The sequence below is a fragment of the Sycon ciliatum genome, chromosome 3 (genome assembly GCF_964019385.1).
Source record: "Sycon ciliatum chromosome 3, ocSycCili1.1, whole genome shotgun sequence".
In the NCBI taxonomy this organism is placed as follows: domain Eukaryota; kingdom Metazoa; phylum Porifera; class Calcarea; order Leucosolenida; family Sycettidae; genus Sycon; species Sycon ciliatum.
This window is the reverse complement of record NC_088645.1, coordinates 10,560,182-10,566,723: the sequence shown is the minus strand read 5'-3', so window position 1 is coordinate 10,566,723 and position 6,542 is coordinate 10,560,182. Positions and strand designations below refer to the sequence as shown.

The following is a 6,542-nucleotide window of genomic DNA, read 5'->3' as shown; positions in this document are numbered from 1 at the left end:
GCCATCAGTTGCCTGATGGTCGTAGCTAGAGTATATAACCCCCCCAGAGTGTGCAAATCCTGATACCCTTTCTATGGGGTACGCCGACGGCGAAAACTCACATCACGTGGTGCAGTGTCGCAGTTGTACGTCACATTTTTAGCGAGCAACGGAGTACTAAAAAAAGCACTTTCTGACAGAAACTCACTGCACGTATGCAAATCTTGGTCGTAGTAATACGTGAAACTCAGAGTTGTGACAAAGCTTCCAATGTCTCTTGTGTATTCTGTTTTTCTTTGTTACAGGAACTCTTCCGCGTAACGTCCGTAAGTGGTATCAACAGTTTAATTAAACAGACCAACATTATGATTATTCACTGGTTTGAGGCAAAGACACAAACGGGAAAGTCTGAAGAAAAATTTGACTGTCACCACCAGGTGACATTATTACATTTTAGGCTGTGTTTACATGAGAAATTTCAACCCGGGTCGAGTTCAGCCCGGGTTGAAAGTTTTCGCCGTCCGAGACCCCATATGCAGAGTTGCACACTCTTGGGGGGTTATATACTCTTGGTCGTAGTAATACGTGAAACTCAGAGTTGTGACAAAGCTTCCAATGTCTCTTGTGTATTCTGTTTTTATTCGTTACAGGAACTCCTCCGCATAACGTCCGTAAGTGGTATCAACAGTTTAATTAAACAGACAACATTATGATTATTCACTGGTTTGAGGCAAAGACACAAACGGGAAAGTCTGAAGAAAAATTAGACTGTCACCACCAGGTGACATTATTACATTTTAGGCTGTGTTTACATGAGAAATTTCAACCCGGGTCGAGTGCAGCCCGGGTTGAAAGTCTGTACGATAGACAAAAGATGTGAGCGTTTACATGAAGACAGTTTACCCGGGTCAAATACTGATACCGGTATGCCGCCAAAAGTCCACTTCTACAGTCCTGCATGGTCACGTGAATCCGTTCGCGCGAAATTTGCATATGCAGTGCTGTTCAAACCTGGCGCGAGATACGCACAGAAGTAAGATTGCACGATTTTCTTGACCCGGGTTCATTTCAACCCCCAAGGGGAGGGTTGAAATCAACCCGGGGCGAAATTTCCACCCGGGTCAAGCGCAATGCGTCATGTAAACGCGCCATTCATTTTGTGCACATGGCGGGTTGAAATCTGACCCGGGTCGAACTCAACCCGGGTTGAAACGCCTCATGTAAACACAGCCTTAGTCTTTGTGCGCCTAGCGTGTTTATGTACTCTTTGAGTACGCGGATAAAATGTTGTGCATTGCCCCCCCCCCCCCGCTCACACCACTAGTTCAAATCTCACTTTGTATGTTCAAAGAGGTTTTGTATGGAAGATCCTTACCACGCATACATGTACATGTAGTTGATAAGGAAGACGGTATCCATGTTACATCAAACCCCAAAAGACAGCATTCATTATCATTATTAATAGCTATGAAAAGTATGAATGCCGCAGACATCACCACGCAACATTACAATTTGTTCAAGGTTCGGTTTTGTGTATTTCCAAAATCGATTTTCACGCTCCGATCATCAGTGGAAATACGGAACTAAAGAGATCAAGGGAAAAACAAAGGTTAAAAATCCAAAGAAGTGTGACACATGACGGGTAACTTGTGGTAAGTATTACAAAAAGTGAGAACTAAAATAAAGAGGAAGTGTTTGTTTTTCCTTTGATCTCTTTAGTTCCGTATTTCCACTGATGATCGGAGTGTGAAAATCGATTTTGGAAACACACAAAACCAAACCTTGAACAAATTGTCATGTTGCGTGGTGATGTCTGCGGCATTCATACTTTTCATAGCTATTATTAAACTTTTATCTCCACTTAGATTATTATTATTATTATTATTATTATTATTTGAAAGTAGGACGGAGGCAGAATATTACAAAAAATGTATTATCTACGCATGCATCTACGCAAGAGTCACCACCAGCCAATTAGGACATGTGTCAAAGTATTGAACACTTTCGTTCCCTTCTTGTCAAAATACTACAGGGAATGATGGAAATAAGCTAAAAGACTACAACTATAAGGAAAAGAAGTTCAGAAATATATCACTCCAATTATGTGTAGAAGTGACACGAAAAAATAGATGTGAAGAATCAAGAAAACAGCATGCAAATCCAATAAGTGACAAAAAAATAGTGACAAGAAAAAAAAATATTTTTATTATTATTATAGAAAAAGAATTTGTTTACGTTGAAATTGTTTCTGAATTTAGCTCAGTAGTTCTCGTTTGTGGTTACTTTCTAGTGGTGAATTTATCGCATCTGTTGTCACCTGATATCGTTGATTGATGTAATGTTTCTTTCAGCTCTCATTTTCTCGCGCTAGGTAGTGTCTAAATTATTACTTGCATTGTGCGTATATATAATGAGTTTAGAGCTAGTTTTGATTTGCCAGTAATCCTCTGATGAGATGGCGACGAAAACGTTTAGGAACATGCTTAGTTATTTACATGAAAACAAGTTTTGCTAATGGTGTTTGTACTGAGTGCTCAGCTTACTCTATTTATTGCGTTGATTACATTTTTATCTCCACGTAAGCTTTTTTTAAATTATTATTATTATTATTAATATTATTTGCCTCTCTGCGTTTGCATCAGGGTGTGGTACTACAAAAATCAACAAATCGACATAATACAGATCCACCCCTAGCATTCGCTCAGGCCGCTCAACAAGTCAAAAGACAGTAAGGACGAGAGAAATTGAGGGTCGAAGGAAGGAAAAAGGCAAAGGATATGGAAGAAATATATCAGATTGTCCATTAAATTCACTTCATACATCATGATTGTCCTGTTCCATTTGGGCAAATCTGGGAATTCCTCTGCAGGCTCAGGTGCGGAAAAGCTGCCGCCATACTGCTCTGTCCTGTGTGAGGTCCCTGATATGGGATAGATCTTTATCCGTCTGCAGCGTCATTCCCTTTGATGCGAGGTCTGTTCTCAGTATTGTTGGGAGTGTGGAAGGCGGCCGGCCACGGAATTTTTTCTCGTGCTTTGTTTTCCGGAAGTAGGCTGTCAATTATGTCATGGCCATTTGTGCTGGGGACTCCTTGTCCAGTCTGCAGATGTTACCGAGGAGTCGCATCCGAGCAGCTTTTAACCAGGACAGTTAGTGGCTGTTACAGCATTCATGTTATATCAAAATCCCATAAGACAGTATTCATATAACCAATCATGGTACATCAAGACAACATGTAAGAATTTGTCAAATCAAGTACACTGTAGATTGCTGAAAGTTCCCAGCAGAGTGGCGAGACTGGGTTTCTACTGACAGTATAAACCTAGCGAATTCTTGATCTGAAAATTATAAAACAAATTGTATAGAGAGACACATGTTGGTGCATGTATATCTACATGTACATTGTAGCAGCGAAACTGACTGATCAGACGCATTTCTAAGTAGTTCGCATACCGTGATGTCCCGTATAAAAACCGGAATTATTCCTGTAGAAGTTGATATGAGGGGTAGGCTTCTATTAAAATTAGGGAGTAGTAAATCACCGGTATATTACTACTCCCTGATTGTAATTAAATTATTTGGCTTCTATGCCGAACAGGTATTTCCCTGTACATTTGTGTATGTTGTTGTTGTTGTTGTTGTTGTTGTTGAATTGTATTTAAATTCGCAACACAAACAGGCGATGGCGCCTTTTATACATGCGAGCGACATGACAATATTTATAGTAATAGTGAAGGGGAGGGGAGGGGAGGAGAAAAAAATCACAAGTGAAAGAAGTCACCGAAGGTAACTGAATATGTTACAGATAGATCTGCGGGAAAAAAAACCGAAAACACGGAGTGTAACTGACCGATTCGATGTCGAGAAGTTCATTTCCTAACATCCTTCCAGAAAATTACAGTCAATTCATTGGAAACTGGCACCCTAACTTTTTGGTGTCTCTCTCACATAGTTGTAGATATCGTGAAAACAACAGTACATCCTGCATTGTGTGACCCGTGCAATTACTCCTTGCCACATTTGAGGCCAGAAAAGTCCAAGAACAGGGAAATAGAAATTCAGCCAGGTTTTACAAAATTAGGACAGGTATGCCATGGCAAAATGTATGGAGAAGCAGATCCAAAACCCGGATTTTTGAGATTTAAAGTGGGTTTTTGATCCTCAATTCCGCCCAAATCCGACTTTCAAAAGCCAGCGGGCCAGTTTCAGATGAATGGACTGTAGGTACCTATAGGATGGGATTTGAATCATTTGATCAGATAAAATCTTACTCAAAATAGACAGGATTGACCATTGGTGACCAGATAAAAAAGGTGACCTATTTTGAATACTTGGACGCTTTCGAGAGAGCACATAAATGAGCTGACAAGGTTCACACAGCGCATCATGGGCGGTGTTTTGTTGCAGAGAATGGCACCAATGAACTGGATCGTACCTCGACCAGAAGGACCTGGCCAGAAGGGTACCGGCAATAGGTTTTGGTCAGCTCCACCGGTGCGATCACTCTGTGTTTCGGTGTAATAATCCCAAAACAGGACACTTGAACGGCCATGAATGCAGCGGCGAACGAATATTAGGATCTTCGCTGCCAGGGCGTCCTCGAGGGTAGGAAGACAGAGTCTCTCGAAGAGCCCTGCAGTGGAAGTCCACGGCGGAAAGCCAAAGAAGGCACGGATTGCAGCTTTCGTCATCCGAGTGAGGGCGTCAATATTCCTGGCCATCAGAGACGGATAGATTGCATTGGACGCGTATGTTAGTATGGACATGATCACTGCATGATAAAATAACTTTTTCGAGGAGACTGTCAAGCTTTGACGTGTGCGCCATAGCGCACTAATGGAGCGTCGAACTTGGCGAATGGTGTGGTCGACATGGCCATCCCAAGGAGAGCTCATTATCAACAATAGGGAGGTTTAGTTCCCACGTAACGGAAACGCGTACGTGGGTGATCCACGTAAAGTGGATGAAGGGCACCCACGTTGCAACGTTGTGTTTAGTCACACGGAACAAACAAAAGCGTAAAGCGAAAGGCCCAAACCTGGTCAAAGACGAAGCTACCCGGGCCTAAGAAGCTCATCGAATATTTTGATTTCGTGCTTCGGAAACTTCTTCAGCTGAGCACCCTCACAGCTTGCACAATGCGCTCCATTCTGATTTTCACCCACGTTCTGGCGGAACGTGGGTGAGCCTCCATACACGGCATGTCGTGAATCAGAAAACGTCTGTACGTGGGTCACTGAGTATCACGTGGTACACCCACGTAAAGTACCCACGGATTACGTGGGACTAAACCTCCCTAATAACTCCAAGGTAGCGTGCCTGTGACAGAATTGTTAGCAGTTTCCCGTCGCAACGGATCTGGAGCGGTTCTGCACTCTGCTGCCCACCACGAGGTGTTATAATATTATGCAAGACCTGAATCTTCGTCTGGTTCAGCTTAAGGCCATGGTCCTCAAGCCAAGTTGCCAGATTGGTGAAGATTCAGGCTTTATACTTGCACGTGCGAATGGTGCATCTTGAAAAACCATGCTATTAAAAGTTCTATTCAAAAGAGGTTTGTATGAAAGACAGGCTTTCACAGAACACACTATAGTATTGCTACGGGTATCGAGTCAATTGTGTGTGTGTGTGTGTGTGTTTGTGTGTGTGTGTGTGTGTGTGTGTGTGTGTGTGTGTGCGTGTGTTTGTGTGTGTGTGTTTCTGTGTGTTTGTGTGTTTATTGACCTGACCAATGCTCCTTACTTGTTGGTCTTGCTGGTTTTCCAATAGTATGCAACGAATACGAAATCAAGAATGGAAAAATTGAAAGTGGAGATTATGGCGCAATCCGTGTACCAACGTGTCATTCTGGTTACAAACACGGGATTTTCGCATATGTGAAATGTACTGGCAAGATCGGCGTCTCTGGCCACGCTGCTTATGGGTGGTATAACTTGTACTCTGTGCCTATGAACAACATGTGCGTCAGTAAGTAATCACTGGCATTCAACTGTAATGTTGACGATTGGAACTAATTCAAGCGACCAGGCGCTACGCCAAAGAAGAGAGGAAACAGATGACTCAAGCTGTTCGATTGGCGTGGCGAATTTAAATTGTTTTTGCTGAGATGGCTAAATTTTCATCAGCGCGCAGATTCTCTATAGTTTCAAGAACTGTTGGTGCCCATCCGGGCTTGCAACCAGCTTGAATGGTGGTGACAGCTTTGCAGATGACCCGCGTTCCTCACCGCACATTCTCCGTGCCCATGAGCCACACTCGCTTGTCGATGTCCGGAAATACGGTTATCGCGAGATGTTTGTCGTGCTGCTAACGTACCTTCTCGGTCAGTTTGTACGTGTACGAGTACACCTGATGAGGGGTGAACCTCGAGAGCACTGTTTTAAGATGGTGCATGTGTAATTAATATGCACAAGCCTCATCAACTCTTTTAAAAAGCGATGGGCATCAAGGGGTCGAAGACAGAAAATCCCATCTGCTAAGTGGAATTTGAACCTGGTATCCTCTGTTTCTCAACCCTGGTATCCTCTGTTTCTCAACCATGGCCTTCGACCATCCCACTACAC

The 6,542-nt window shown here is 42.9% G+C and overlaps 1 long non-coding RNA gene across 1 annotated transcript; it reads left to right on the top strand.

Annotated features, from left to right (window-relative positions):
- Window positions 1-283: 283 nt before the first annotated feature.
- LOC135812454 (uncharacterized) lies at window positions 284-5,940 on the top strand. The gene is made up of 3 exons (XR_010552808.1): window positions 284-305; window positions 630-650; window positions 5,749-5,940. It is a non-coding gene; the product is annotated as an uncharacterized LOC135812454 (long non-coding RNA).
- The last annotated feature ends 602 nt before the right edge of the window (window positions 5,941-6,542 follow it).